This window comes from Onychostoma macrolepis, chromosome 03 (assembly GCF_012432095.1).
Source record: "Onychostoma macrolepis isolate SWU-2019 chromosome 03, ASM1243209v1, whole genome shotgun sequence".
NCBI lineage: Eukaryota > Metazoa > Chordata > Actinopteri > Cypriniformes > Cyprinidae > Onychostoma > Onychostoma macrolepis.
This window is the reverse complement of record NC_081157.1, coordinates 26,292,390-26,309,068: the sequence shown is the minus strand read 5'-3', so window position 1 is coordinate 26,309,068 and position 16,679 is coordinate 26,292,390. Positions and strand designations below refer to the sequence as shown.

At 35.9% G+C, this 16,679-nt stretch overlaps 1 long non-coding RNA gene across 1 annotated transcript; it reads left to right on the top strand.

Annotated features, from left to right (window-relative positions):
• Positions 1-6: 6 nt before the first annotated feature.
• On the top strand, positions 7-8,676 carry LOC131537912 (uncharacterized). The gene is made up of 3 exons (XR_009270426.1): positions 7-386; positions 4,579-4,680; positions 8,526-8,676. It is a non-coding gene; the product is annotated as an uncharacterized LOC131537912 (long non-coding RNA).
• Positions 8,677-16,679: the final 8,003 nt, after the last annotated feature.

Sequence of the window (16,679 nt, the reverse complement as noted above, 5' to 3'; positions counted from 1 at the left end):
AATAACTGTATCAAAGAAGAACGAAGGTCTTACGGATGTGGAATGACACGATAAGTATGACAGCATTTTCATTTTTAGTTGAAGTTATCAAGGAGAAAATACAAAAGTGACCATTTAGTTCAGTGGAATCGACAATAAACACTTTTTGATTTTGGTTTATTTGAGCAGGAGTGGAATTTTAAGCTTGAAGTTGCTATGAGTTCTAGATTGGCAAATCGTTCTCTGCATAGATGGGCACTGATCCGACAAATTCAATAAACCTACCTGAGGCTGGAGGAAGCTCGATGCTTGTCAACACACGCTGCTAAAGACCCCCTCTGATGGCCGACCACATGCAGCTCTTTAAATTGGATCACTGCGACTGCAGATGTACATGCAAGTTTCATGTGAGTAAAGAGAATTCACACTCACTCATTTAACTGATATCACTTTTCTCACATACTGTCTACAGGTGAAAATCGAAAGCCCCTTATTCCCTGCTCAAATTTACGAGTGAATATTGATTTGTGTGTTAGAAGCAAAGTGGTTTGATTGATCTGCCTGCTGCCCTACAAAGTTTGTTAGGTGTTAATGTTTCTTCAGTTCACATAAAAAAGAATTTAATGAATCTTGGCTTGACCAAAAATCCATTATTTCATGTACACGCTGCTTGTGTAAAATGTGGATACATCCTGCCACCTAGTGGCCAGCTACATGCACAACATCACTTTTTCTTAATGCCATGCCACTCTTACCCGGGTATGATTAAAACCTTTCTTCAGCAGAGTATTTTAGTGTTTTGTTTGTGACACGAAATAATTGTGCTTTGCAAATGGATTACATTTAGAACTGGTTAGAAGTGGTTCTCAGCCGGGGGCCTAAAAAGTATTTAAATTACTAAATTATTATTAAATGTGACCCTGGACCACAAAACCAGTCTTAAGTGTAAATTGAGTAAATAAATAAGCTTTCCATTGATGTATGGTTTGTTAGGATCGGACAATATTTGGCTGAGATGCAACTATTTGAAAATCTGGAATCTGAGGGTGCAACAAAAAAAAAAAAAAAAAATATTGAGAAAATCACCTTTAAAGTTGTCCAAGTGAAGTTCTTAGCAATGCATATTACGAATCAAAAATGAAGTTTTGATATATTTACAGTAAGAAATGTACAAAATATCTTCATGGAACATTATCTCTACTTAATATCCTAATGATTTTTGGCATAACAGAAAAATGGATAATTTTGACCCATACAATGTATTTTTGGCTATTGCTACAAATATACCCCAGCGACTTAAGACTGGTTTTGTGGTCCAGGGTCACAAATATTCAAATAATCTAAAATAAAACAATAAAACAAACACATAAAATCACAGTGTAAACCTAAATCACATTTCTTTTTATTTCCCCTTAATAACTATAATTTCTATTGAAGAACATTGTTCTGGAATCACAAAACAGCTTTGTTATAATTACAGCAGAAACACTGGACATATCCTGCTGTATATGGACGGTGGCTCTTTGAATATTGAATATGGGGTGAACTTTCAATCGAATTTTGAAAAGTTATTGAGTTTCAATGAAGTTATTTTTAAACCTTTTAATTTCGAGCCTTTATATGACTATCATTATTATTATTAATTTATTTTTGTTAAGAAGAGAAAAGAAAAAAAGAAAAGCTCCTTTTTCAGGATACTATATTTTTAAAGATAATTTGATAAAATCTAAATAAGCTTTACAGATTTTTATTAGAAAGTGTTTAAGCAATAAACAATTATTGCACATGCTCCAGCGGAACAGTCCTTAAAACACAGATTACAAGACATATTGTAAGCAGAAGAAAATCAATTTCACAGATCCAATAACTTAAGACTGAAAAGATGCCCAGGGTTCCTGATCACCTAAGTCTGCATTTGTATATATTCACCCACAATTAATTAGCCCTTGTGCTGTTCTTGCTTGAAAAGTCAAATCAGCAGGTCCAGGCTGAGTATTGTCCTGCTGTTCTACTATATAACCAGAGGAGGTCGCTGTTTGTGAATATTTGAAGCATTATCACCGTGAGCTGCCAGAACCGCGGCCTCCACTGCTGAATCTCATGACAGGAGTCAAGGCTTCCAGGAGGAAACCAGCATGAAGAAATCTGGAAACCATTAAGCAACCTGCTAGAGCGAGTGATTTGAACGAGTGAGAGATAGAGAAAAGGGGGTGGGTCAAAACTGGGAGTGGAACAGAATGCACGATCAACTTCTTTTTCATTCTCTCTATAGACAGACACACGTACGCAATTCAGCCTTCTTGGGATTCCAGTATGACCCCTCCCATCATTTTTTTCCTGTGTCTCCAAACACAGCATATGCAGGGGTTTTCCTTTGTCTTCGCAAACTGGTTTGTCTCAGGATTCATTTCTCGATTGCTAGAAAGGGTGGGCCATGCTGCAAGAGAACTGGAGGGAAACTCGCCCATGGGCTGCAGCTGTGGACCACCCTTCTGTCATGATCATAGATGGGCGACACACTTGGTTTGAAAGCTCGAGTTGACAGTAACCAGACAGAGTTTCCTTTCAGCCTGTCATCTCCAGCAAATAATGACCACATTCATGGCGCGACACATGTCTGAGGCTTCCCCGCAGAAACAATAAAACAGTTGGGACAGTTCCTTTTCCGGTCCATCACAAAAACATAGCGATTAAAAGTGCTGTGTGTGATTTTTCGATGTTAGATACTTTTCTACTACCACAACTTAATATGTAAAGGCAATTGTACAGTAAGCGCAACGTTTGTAGGTTGTTTTCCAAACAAAGTGTAAATACTGTGGTTTTGTGGCACAGTTAAAACATTGTTCTGCTTAAATCCCACAACTGCAACATTGGTTGTTTGAGTAAGGCAGGACTGTCTATTTATCTTGGAAAGATTTTGATTATACCAATAAAACAGAAACTTAATATTAAAAACAATAGAGTTGTCTCTACACTAAAACTTTTGGGTCTGTATTTTGTGATGTTTTTGCAAGTTTTTTTTACGCTCAACTAAGGCTACATTTATATACAATAAAACCAGTAATATTTTTGGAATATTATTAAAATTTAAAATAACTGTTTTCTGTTGCAGTATATTTTAAAATGTAATCAATTCCTGTGATGGAATAGAGCTGAATTTTCAACATCACATGATACTTCAGAAATCAATTTAATATGCTGATTTGATGGTCAAGAAGCATGTCTTCAGTCTTATCAGTGCTGAAAACAGTTGTGCTGCTTCATATTTTTGTGGAAACTGTTATATTTTATTTCAGGATTCTTTGATAAAAAGTTAAATGGTTGAGAGAGAACTATTTTGTAACCTTATAAATGTCTTACTTGTCACTTTTGATAATTTTTTTGCCTCCATGCATAATAAAACTATTAATTTCTTTATTACATTTAAAGAGGTTTTTACTGATGTTCTGTGGTGGTATAAAACAAAAAAGGTTAGAAGGTGGAGAAACACTGGTTTTAGTCTAGCTCCAATATGTTCTAGCATAAATCAAGACAATAAAAAGTAAGGCTCAGGATTCTCTGTTCCACTCCCTCGCCAAAATACAGTTCACCGCTGATGATATGCAGATGGTTTATAAAGTGGAGATCAGCTGAACTTCTTGGGCTTTCTATGTACGTTTGCATGTTCTTGGTGAAATGCACTGAGCTCAATATCCATATTTCTGAGCAGGGAAGCCAGGCCACGATATCCACTGCTGCAGAAACAGTTTTGCTCTTGTCTTTCGTTTGTTTGCAGATCTAACCGCTATGAGCAAAGGGCTTTGAATTTTACAGCCCTTTGGAAAGTGAATTAAAAAAAATTATAATAAAAGCCAAATGGAAAGAATACTCGACTGCACTAGCTGCGCTTGAAACTCGTTTAACAGTAGAACTGCTTTTTCCATCAAGCATTTTCCAAAAGTATTTTTTAGCTGAGATTGCAGCCGCTCTTGAGTACATGGCGATGGACGACTCCAACTTGTGGTCTGAGAAGGATTGGAAAATGTAAACATACGGCAGTTTGGCAGTGACCTCTGACCCTGGGCCCATGGGACCACACACATGGATGAGGAACAGTTTGCTTGAGATGAATGTTTGACGTGTCGTTTAAGGTTTTAAAATCACCATGGATCAGAGCGAAAAGCACAAGGTGTTCAGAACTCCCCACTTACAACCGTGCTTTATGTCTACAGTTTGTACGTATGATTGCGGTTGAGATTCTTTTTTTATGTTCACATTGTAATTCTTTCTCTCTTTCCTCCAGAGTGTCTGTCTGTTGCAATAAGCAGTTTCCTGTATAAATCACAGCCCACTGGAATCGGCTCAAATACTCGCTCCTAAATCCTACTTCTACACTCGCTCCAGAAGCATTTGCCACTTTAGTGGAACTGTAAACTTTAAGCGTACAATGAAAAGCTATTTAATGTACGTTAATAACAGCCTTGCAGACAAAACATAATTTAGTGAGATATACTAGCTTACTCCATCTGCACTGCGCTCACTTAAGGGCTATTTACACAGAGTGCTTTTTTGCATTTAAAAACATGAGATGCTTCTTATGAATTATACGTGTTTTTCCAGATTACAGCATTCACACTGGGAGCAGGCCATGTGGAGTCACGCCCTTTTCACCAAAATGAAAACACTTTACACATGAATCCAATATCAGCAACATCAAGACAAGTGAGTTTTTAGCTTTATTTTCAATTCAAAAGCTCAAAAAAATGATGTAGCTGCAGAATAATAGATGTTTATTGGAAACAAGACCATCCAATCATCGTTCCGTTTCGGGAAAAAACAAGACATAGGCTAGTTGTATACCTTTTAGGGTTTTTTTGAAGGGAGTAAAACATTTGAAAAGTATTAAGTAAATTAAATATGAGTACATGAGCTGAGAACAGATGACTGAAAAGAGACTATCTTTGTAGGTCATGAAGTCTCAAATGGTTAAAGGTTTGAATTTTCAGGATGGCAATTACCAGTTTGTATTGCAATGTCAAAATCTAAAAGGAAACCTACAGTACACTGATTTTATTTCAAAATGTACGAAACTGGCCAACAATATTTAAGTAAATATTTTCGACCAATATGTTTTTTGTATATTTTGAAAATATTCTGTAAAAATATAAACATATATTTAAAAAGCATTTCAATGTAAACATAAGATTGTAAGATTGGAAATGTAATTTGAAATACATATTTTAGTATATAAAAGGTTGAAACTAATTATATGTTCTATTTCAAATATATATTTATTTGAGCTTCACTGTTTTTTGAACTAATTTAGCATACATTTAAAATGTATTTTGGCAACAATAAATATATAAATATATTTTATTTCTTTAAAGTTTATCAGAGTATACTGTAAAACGAATTTGTAAGAATTTATGATCATATTTTCAGTTTAGCGAACAAAAAAATATTATTAATAATAGAATACATAATTGTTCACAATTTATTTTATGTCAGTAGCAGAAAAAAAAAAGCAAACATTGTTTTTTTTTAAGGTTGAACTTCATGGGCCATCGGCTGCAAAAGTGCAACAATCAAATATCTGTCTAGACTCTAGAGCATGTTTACATTATAAAAACAATGGAAGAGCAGCGCAGTGGAATGCAAAAACTCGAGGCATGGGGCAGTGGAATGAACACAAATTGCAAAGTCTTGAGACACGATTTTAAAAGTTTCACTTTTTAACTTTTTTACCACACCATGTCATGCTCGAAGCACGAGTGCAAGAGTCAAAGACATCCATCTAGTGCATGTTTGCATACAAAAACAGCATACAAAACAAAATACCTGTGTGAACGCCCCTTACTTGGTCCTGTTTGAACGGCAGTTGGTTGATGCGCACTCGAATTTGGAAAAGTAGCCTACTGTCACCTTAACCTGAACGAAATTAAAATATGATGTCAAATGGACTCAAAAGCACCTTAAAATCTCTTAAGACTCCTCAATCAAATGTTTGACGTTCTGGGTATTGATATTTGTCTTCTACCACAGATATTGCTGATAGGGCCCATAAATCTCTTCATCTTTACCTTTCATTTCTGTCTCCCTCCCCTCAGAGGAACCTTCACTGAGTGCTAAATACATTTAGCAATGCATTGAGCCATGTGAGAATGCACATGCCAACACCAAATATCTGTGTTACTCCAAAGTTTTCACCCTTTGTCTCACCCAAGACAACACCCAATATATGCATGCTTTCCTGTTTACAAAAGCCACATAATGCAGGCCTTGTTCTGCACTGGGGTTGTGGTATGTAGTATAATATAGGGAAAGCATGCAAGGTGATGATGGGGTCAGATCTGGCCAGGAAGTGGGAGATCACAGGGGGTTACTTGCTTTTGGCATGTATTAAACTCTAACCCCTGCAGACTTCCACCTCCTTTTCAACCCCACTCCAGCACCATCTGTTTTATTTCCCATAGGGTGTGAATGCAGTTCTTGTTATAGTGCATGCATAAATTGCATCAAATATGATCAAACATTCTGTGCAACAGATCTGGGACTTTTCACGGTTTCCAGCACTGCATTTGCTCAGCTGGTGGGGAATATAAAATGACTCTGACTACTGTTACACCAGTAGGTGGTGACAAGTGAGTCATTGAATCATTCAATCAACCAGTTTGTTCAAACACACTGATTCATTATTCATTAACTAACTTCCTGAATCTGAATAGGCCTACTTCCTTACTAAGTCGTACATGAATATAGTATGTCTGAATGCTTTGCATAAAACAGTAAGCAAATAGTATCTGGATGATCTACAACATCCACCAAGATTACGAAATGTGCATCTGATGTACACTTTTCTATCCCATGAGCCCACAGTAGGGAAGTTGTGAATGACACTTTGGCTTTGTTTAGAACTTTTCTCATTGGTGCACAAATACACTAATGTGTCAAGAATGCAAGTTGCTGAATATTAACTCCTTATATATTAATCTGCTGAATAAAAGCAATATCACACTCATAACTGTGCATGAGGCTGCAGATATCCGGAACAATGTATACTGATTTATTAATTGATTGATTGATTGATTTCCATCAATTTCTTTCTTTATTTATTGCTGTTTTAATCAAATAATGAGTCAATAATGAAGATTTTAACGGGGTCATCAGATGCGACATGCACTTTTACAAGCTGTTTGAACTGAAATGTGTGTTGGCAATGTGTGTACACAGCCACCCTATAATGATAAAGATCCACTCAGTGTTTTTATTTTTTATTTTCTTTTTTAATCTGCTAAAATCATTACCCCTTTCTCATATCAAGCCGTTCTCAGATGCCTGTCTGTGTGACGTCACACCGACCCAGGCCCTCCCACGATAGTTGATTGACACTGCCGTCTTACCTTAGACCCGCCCTGAGTGAGCTGTCATTCCTCCATTGTTTCACCGCCGGAGCAGATGTAGGCAAAAATGTCTTCTAAACGACTGAAGTGTTTTGTTGTTGGATGCAATAATGAACATAGCAGTTGTCATTTACTCCCGACATCTGAGCCGCTGAAGACGCAGTGGATTACCTTTGGTTCTGAAGGGAATGCGCCCCCGATCTACGTAAATGCATTTTTGTTTGTACGAATCATTCGTGATCCAGCTTCACCTCCAGAAAAAGTGAGTGTAAGATTCATTAATCTCTGAGAGACGGTAAACTTTAGTCGCATTCATCGTCTCTCAGAGAGCGGCTCGGAAGAGAGGGGCTGAGTGAGCAGAGTACTTGAATAATATTACTTCTGGTTCATTTGTCACATTAGAAATGGAAGGCCATGTTGAATATATAGAGTTGTGGGATTTTCCTTTCAAATTCTTTCTTTTTTATGTTTATCCAGGTATTTCATGTATATACAAACTGTTTGCATACTGCATAGTATAGTAGTATGCAAAACAACATAAAAATAGCGTTTAAAATACGTCTGCTGTTTACAGAAATGGCCTGTCTTGGTTTTCTACTTGATATGAACTGTACATAGTCTAGAAATAAATATTGTTCAACACAGGAAGAGAAGAAAACTGAACATGAATCTACTTTATAATTCTCTTCTAACAGAAGAATTTCTTCCTGATTCTCTCTTTGATCCCCGTGACGTTTCTCAGGCTTATGTATGAGCAGATGGCTAGCTTATATTTACACTTTCTCCAACTCTCCTCCCAGAGGGTAAATCAAAGGATGTTGTTTTTATATTTCAGACTCCTGTTACGTGTGAGAGGCCCTGAAGCTGGCAGGGCTGGGCTCTGAAGCCGCTGAGCATTCCTTCAATGGCTTTAAAAGGCACATAGTGTCCACTCTGTGCATAAGCATGCTGATCTTACAGTGGCTCGTTAACATCAACTCTGGCTCAGAGCAAAACACTGACTTTTCCATTACTGCACACTGTTTCCTTTTTTTTACTTGCTCTTCTCACGTCCTCTCTCCAAGATTGCACACAATGAGATGGATTGTCCTTTAGAATCCTTATTTTATCTGTCCAAGTCCTTGCTGCGAAATAATTGGCATCCTCTCGGTCTGTCCTGTTCCATAGGCTGACGTCTTCCCATCGCTGGGCTGGCTGAGGGAGGAGGAAACATACTGGGGCATTTGACATTTCCCTGAGCGCTTCATACCAGCTCACCAAGGCGTCTGTAAAGAGTCAGGAGTAAATCACAGCTGGGATAGGATGTATTGCCAAATGGGCGCAGGTTTGTGAGTGCACTTGTACAAAGGGGACATGAAAAATGTACTGAATGTACTGGGTTGCATTTGGGCAGTCACACAAAGGAGACTTATCCTGATTTATCAAAATGTCCTCAGTTTAGTGGATTCTGTCAAGCCGTGGCAATCTTCAGATGTTATCATATGTTGAATAATTCAGGGAAAATATCACATGTTTGAAAGCAAAATACAGAAGTGGTTTTAACCACCTTTATACTGAGATATTTTCTGAGACCTTAACTCAACCCCAACTCCTAAACATAGCAAGGGATTTAGTTACTCTACACTTAAAAATAAAGGTTCTTTAGATTATTTAGGTTGTTAAAATGTTATATATATATATAGATAGAGATAGAGATAGATAGATAGATAGATAGATAGATAGATAGATACAGTATATTTAATTTGGTAACACTTTATTTCGATAGTCCACTTTAGACATTCTACTAACAGTAAGTAACTTTGTAACTACATGTCAACTAGCAGTCATTAGAGTATTAGTAGACTGTCTGCTTAATATCTTCTAACACTTTATTTTGATGGGTCCACAACATACAACATACTGACTATGAGAAACTTTATAAGTATATGTCAACTTATTCTACTGACCCTAAACCTACCCTAACAGTCTACTCTGAGAGTTAGTAGATATGTAGTTGTGAATTAATGAGAATTAATATATTAATATATATCTTTAGTTGAACTTCAGCACTACTTCCGCACAATTAAAGTGCATTAAGGACAAGGACTTTAAGTACCAGTTTAGTACAGCACCAAAAATACAATTGCAGGGTATTTTTATTAAGTACATAAATATGTAAAACTATTTGTAGTATACTTAGCATGAAATAAATGTATTTCAAATACATTTTAGTATATTTATTTTCAGTAGGGTGTTCACTGAAAGATTCTTTGGGTAACCTATAATGGTTCTTCTGGCACTGCTGTAAAACCCCTCTTTTGAAACCTTTACTTTTAAGAGTGTGTAAAATCAAATAAAAAAAAATTAAAACCCTGAAGGCATTTTTGAGTGTCGACACAGGGTTGAACAATTTTGGCAAAAACTTGAAAAATGTGAATATTTGCACTAAAGTTTTTTTTTTTTTTTTTTTTACTCAAACCACTTAAATTAAGCATAAAACAAAAAAACAAACAAACAAAAAAAACTCTTTCCACTTAAGTTATTAGTCCATATCACAGTACTGTTTGGATATTGTGCAGTCCTTTAAATATATTTCACGTTTACTGAAGCCATGCATTGTTGCACAATCATAAAAAAGTGACTATTTACAGTCTTAAATGTACATCATAAAAAATAACCTGTTTAACAAAAAGGGTCAGCACAAGGTTGAAAAGTGTAAAATTTAATTGCTATGACATATTTTTGTGCAAAAAAACCTTTAGTAATATTTTTAGGGGGTTTAACGGCTGAAAATAATACCAAAAAAGCATTTATAGCAGAATACGGCCCCTTTAATATTTGCTGGTATGTGTATATACTCACATGCCTCAGTGATGAAGATATTTCTCTGACTGAAATACAAACACTTTGTGAACTCTTGACTCCTGGCTAGTTCTCGTGTGATTTAATTCATTATCTTATTCATCTGCATGCAACTTAATTTGGTCAAACTTGCATGAAGGCATGCAAGTTCAATCATAAAACATTCCTCTCTTTTAGGATAAATAAAATGTAGAGTGTTAAAACGGGCATATTTATTTTCTCTTTGGGAGGCTGTTCTTGGGGTACGTGACACCCAGAATTCCTCCCCAAGCAGTTCACCTTCTTTTGACCTTGAAAAAAATGTGGTGATGTTAAAGCACCTCCATTTCATCCATCCGCCTTCATACAGAACCACAACACAGAAAAGATTAATTAGATCAGCATGTGGGTGTGAAACCCCAAAGTTGAGTGAAGCCACTTGAGGAAAATGTGACTGCAGAGAGGAAAGGATGAAACTGATTGTGATTTGTGGAATGTGTCTTTGGCTCTCATTCCTCTGTCTGTGTTTATGGGTGCGTTCTGCACAGATCTGTGTATATGTACAAAAATAAAGGTTCCAAAAGTGGGTTTTCGCAGCGATGCCATAGAAGAACCATTTTTGGTTTCTCAAAGAACCTTTCAGTCAAACGTTATTTTGTCTTAGTGTGAAGCACATTTTAATAATCTAAAGAACCTTGAAAGATTCCATGGATGTTAAAGGTTCTTGATGGAACCATAGATTCCACCTAAAGAACCTTTATTTTTTTAAGAGTGCACGTCAGTATGTGTGTTTTTAATTAGCACTTAATTATTCTCCAGCATCAGCGAGTGTGTCAGACGAGCAGGGTGGAGTAGGTTCGTGCAATGTGGGACGGGTGGAGGCAGGGTGATGTCACTGATCTTTCGGCCCATGGGGCGTGTGGAAGGAGTACATGAGGACACTGAGAGATGTTTCATCCTCACCAGCACACATGTGCACACATTAAGCATGTGCTCGGCTTTAAAGAGATCATATCATGCTTTATTTTTTCATCTTGTCAGCGGAATTACTGACAAAAATGTTGGTTGCTGAAGGGCTGTTTGATTTCATCAGTGATTGGATTCACGTAATCCAATCATAGTGTGTTGAGGATTGAGCTGCTTAAGAGCTGAACTTTGCAAGTGGGTTCATCAGCTCATTCATAAAATAATAATTGCTGATATTGATAATCAATATCATAACTTACACTACCATTTCATTTATTTGTTTTTGAAAGGAGTCTCTTGTGCTCACCAATGCTGCATTTAATATAGAAAATACAGTAAAAACAGTAAAATTGTAAAATATTACCACAATATAAAAGTTATTTTCTGTTTGACTGTGTTTTAAAATGTAATTTATTCCCGTGATGCAAAGCTGAATTTTCAGCATCATTCCTCCAGTCTTCAGTGTCACATGATCCTTCAGAAATCATTCTAATATGCTGATTTGCTGCTCAAGAAACATTTATTATTATTATCAATGTTGAAAACAGTTATGCTGCTCAATTGTTTTTGTAAAAACTGATACATTTATTATTCATTATTATTTACATCAGTATTATATGAAGAGTTCAGATGCAAAAACGCCTCTAAATGCCATCTGAAATTTTCATCTAAAACGAGCATTTTATCAGGCTCCTATGTGTAGGTTCAGTAATTTTACTCTAATGGCAATATATTTTCTATATTGCCTTTTCTATGCAATTAAAGTGAAATAACTAAACATAACTATAGGAGCCTGATAAAAAAATGCTCTTTTTAGAAGAAAATTTCAGATGGCATTTAGAGGCTTTTTGCATCTGAACTCTTCATATGTTATTTATTTATTATTCAGTAGTTCATTAATTTATTCATTTCAGTATTATATATATATATATATATATATATATATATATGTATATATATATATATATATATATATATATATTATTCAGTAGAATTCATTTCTTAAAAATGATTGTGAATGCACAGATGAACATGAATGTTATCTTCTGTGTAAATAGTGTAGCTCATATTTCAAATACACAGTTGCCATAACAATTTTAATGCAATACATTAAATAGTCTTTAAAAATATTATTATTGAAGTATGTTCATTATAAGCTGTTATTTCAGGGGCTCAGGTTTCTAACATTTGATAAATCTTTTATATGTTATGATACACATTTAATAAATATTAATATATTTTTTTCAAGCTGTTTGGTCGGCTGCAGTAAATTGGACTAAAATGAAGGAATATTGCATGACAAAATACTGACTAAACGTATAGGACATTTTAAGGACAAAAACAAACATTAAGCCACAAAAAAGGCAATGTTTGAGTCATAATTTAGTTTTTTACAATTGTACATTTCTACAATTTTTTTCTCTTTGACATTTTTTGCACATTTTTTTCTGTTGTTGTATGTGATAATGTGATAAATGGGATCATCTGTCTCCACGTATGGGGCAGAGAGAAACCACTGTTTACTTCTCTGCTCATACATCTATTTATTCATGTGAGGGGCTTATCTGTTCATTCATCTTAGCAAAATATTTTGGGAACGGTGGAGTGAAACTGGCCTACCCATGACCTTAATCGCTTATTTTTGTTCTGTATATGCATGTGCACTTTTTTGTGTTTTTCTTCGGTGTGTGCAGTTTGGCAGGGTTGCAGATGCGATTATGAATCCGCATGTTGTTATTAAGCTCAGTAGATTCACATAAAGACTTGTAGAATCCCGGCTCAAAATGACCTTGTAATAATGCCAGGCATGCTATAATGAGAACCCAGGTAGTTTTGAAAGGTTAGGTTTATAATGGAAAAATTCAAACACAAACAGGCTCTGGTTCCAATTACACCGCCGTTTCCAACCCCCAACCAACAAAAGAGGAAGAAAAGGGCTAACTTTTGATTCCCCTTCTGCAATCCACAGAACTCGCTAGTCATAAATAGATGCATCCTTTGTAGTGCTCAAATTCTCCCAAGCAGCGTGTTGCTTTTTGTTTCATTCAGTCTGAAAGGGGAAGGGTGGAGTAATGTTGGGGAGGTACTTTTAGAAATGTCTCGTAAAATTTTTTGAAATGTAAAAACCATCTCCCTCTTTTTTTGGAAAACTGGCCACAAAATGTATGTAAGAATAAGCAGAAGCCTCCCAGTTGAATCTCCATTGAACTGAACACACAGCACGTTCGCAAATGGCTTATGATTATCCTAATATGGCTAGCGTCCACTGGTGTGAAAGAAATCCACCCTATACCTGGGGGGGTCTGCCTGTAAAATGTACAGCTGTGTGGTTGTCTTCAGGTCTGTTTTCAATCATCATATATGCACGCTTTATTTCCATATTTCCCAAAAGTCTCTCCAAAGTGTCAATTTAACACACTTTTGTTAATCCAGTCACAGTCTAGCCAGAATAAAAGTGTGTATCTGAAATTGGAAATAAAATAAAAATTGCTCTTCTTCACTGTCAGTGTTCTTCTAATGTTGTGAAACGTGTTTGAATCCTTAAGTTTATGAGGGTTTTGTGGAAGCTGGCTGGCTGGCAAAAGGCCTACCTGGAATGTGAATCAGCCCCATTTCAACACATAATATGGCTACGCACCAAGAGTGTGTGTGGTATATAGTCATCTGCTAGTTTTTTGATGCTCAGGATCAGTAAGACATTTTCTGATCTGATAAGATTTTGTTGAAATATTAGTTTCAAGAACAGGCTTTTACATGAACTGACCTTGCGTGTTTGCTGGTAAACAGCTGGGTTAAAAGCTCAAGTGAAATTCTTGTTAGTTCTCAAGATCTGGATCATCTTGATGTTCACAAACAATGACTCACATGTTCCGTCTCAGAAGATGCAAAGGGAGATAAAAATAGGAGGGAATCCAGTTGTGGCGTAACGGTTTAAAGTCATGGCAAAATGGAAGTAACATCATATCATATTCAACACACCAACATAACATATTTTCTTTGGCATGATGCATCTGAATTAAATGGATTATTGAAAAAAAAAGAAAAATAAGCATGTCTCAATCTTTTGTATTTTTCTTGAAGATGACTTACCCCCGGTTTCACAGACAAGGCTTAAGCCAAGTCCCAGATTAAAATGTAAATCTGAGCTGTTTCAACTGAAAGAAACTTGCACTGATTGATCTTAACATACATCAACTTATCATCAACTTTTGCTCAAGTGTTGTCGAAAAAAAAAAAATGGAGCTACGAGATTGAGATCTTCTTTCTACTGTACTGGCTAGAGTGGGGACTTGATTCTATCCATTGGTTGTTGATTGGATGGAGGCGAGTCTGAATGTGAGCTTGCAGTCAATTATACGAAAGGGGTGGAGTCTAAGTAAACGAAATGATTGGAAATCTGGCATATGTCACCAGAGAGAATTCTGTCGTTTCAGCGCAAGATCCAGTTACGACATTTGGATTAAGAATACTTGTGTTTTCGACTCCTTTGCTGTGTCTAAAATCATAGTATTTAGTATTTAGTTATTATTTTGAGTATCTTGAACTTTCCTGTTCAAGCAGTATTTTGCGCTAAGACAAGAGGTGACAATGGGCACCCTCACCCAGCCGTTATATCAGTTCAATTCATTTCACTCTGAATTAATATTCGAAGGCTGTTTCTTGTGAATTTTCCCTCTTTAAAATTGTGTGTATTAGCAACAACTATAAAATTGATGGTGATACTCATAATTTGTCAATGATAATGTATGTCAATGTAAATTACATATTTAAATTGTCAATGTCAATGGTAATGTCGTCTCTAAATTGGAGTAATATGGGCAGCCATGCTTTAAGTGTGCAATTTTAATGTTTAAGGCTTTGTGTCTGAAAACAAATATTCTTTACATTTAGTGTGTAATATAATGACTGCAACCTTAACTATTGTTATAGCTGACCTAAATGGAGTCAGTTCCAGGAGTCAATTGGTTGGAGTCAGGAATCAGAGAAACCCTGAATCAAACACCCCTACCGACTAAATTCACTATTTAGTCATGTCACTGTGCAAGCATGCTTTACTATGAAACTGAAAGAAAAGAAAAACATGCCTCTTTTAAAATGTCTGTGCATATTTGAAGACAATGGTGTTCCGCACATCTGCGTTCCACTGAGATATTTGACAGATTCAGACAATGAGAATGACCTTCCCTGTGCGTTTTTTTTTTTAACAAATAATGAAGGAAAATGATACTCTTTATTCATCCCCCTCATTCTGCTCTAAGAACAAGAAGTGATTAGCATCAATGCTTTTACCATGTGAACACATGCCAACACCCTGGGATGAGGTAACAACACACTGAGATGTCCACATTTGGGGACAACTCTGTCAAAGGTATACAGGAAATGCTTCCCACAGGGGTCTCCAGTGATGACCTCTGCTGACCCACCCCATCCCTCATGATGCCCAGAGTAATGTTAGTGCTAACAGCTGCCGTAGCTTCCATTACTGGCTGTTAATAAGTGTGCTCTCACTTTTAAGGTGACACAATAGAGTGCTGCAGTGATTTTTGTACATGCACATTTTTGAAGGCCAAAACTCAAAAATGAGTTAGCATTTTAGCACTTCCAGTTCCATCGTCTTGAGGTCAGTATTGTTTTGGATGGGTTTTTGGTTCTGCGGTTCACACAAGCTCAAAATAACTTTTATTATACAACATAACATACATCAGTAATACCCCCTGGTAATTTTTTAAAGCTTTTACTTGAAACAAAATGTATTGCTAAGCGGTGGCCAAATGGTAGGCCTGCTAAAGAGGTTGTCAGACATTAACCGTCATCACATAAACTCATCAACTCATTGTCTGCAGTTTGGACTACAAATTGTAGTCCATTACTGATTCCAATTTATATAACAAACATTACAGGTAATACAATCAGACTACTTTTAGATTACTTTTAGCCTAACTTTTTTTTATCACATTTAAAGAGGATAATTTTGTTACCATAATGAATACAAAGAAAAAAAAGTGCATGAAACATTATATTATGTCAAAGTTTCCCAAACTGGGGTTTGTGATGGAATTGCAAGGGGTTTGTGAGTTTAATGAAAAGCTATATTAAATAGTGAAAATATACAATTAAAATAAATCTTTTTAAAATTACAATAATCAAAATAAAACACATGATAAAAAAATATGGAATATTATACCTGTTTACCTGCATGCCATGTGACCATGTGAATCAAATGTAATCATAATCAATAAAACAGTAACTCTAGTCTGATTACAAGTATTTTAAAATGTAATAAAATCTAATTACAAGTGGAACCTGATTATATAATCTAGATTATATGTAATCAGTTAACTACTCAGCACTGCTACTCTGCTTTTACAGCCTCGTTGTGTTTATATTCACACCCTAGCAAACTAGTAAAACTCAAACTTTCTGGGAAAATGTTTTAAGTTGTTGGAAGCTTAATGGTGGTGACCCTAAAGTCAGGTGACTAGTGTAGTTCACTTACAGCCTTCATTTACTTTTTACTTATGGTGAATGTATTTA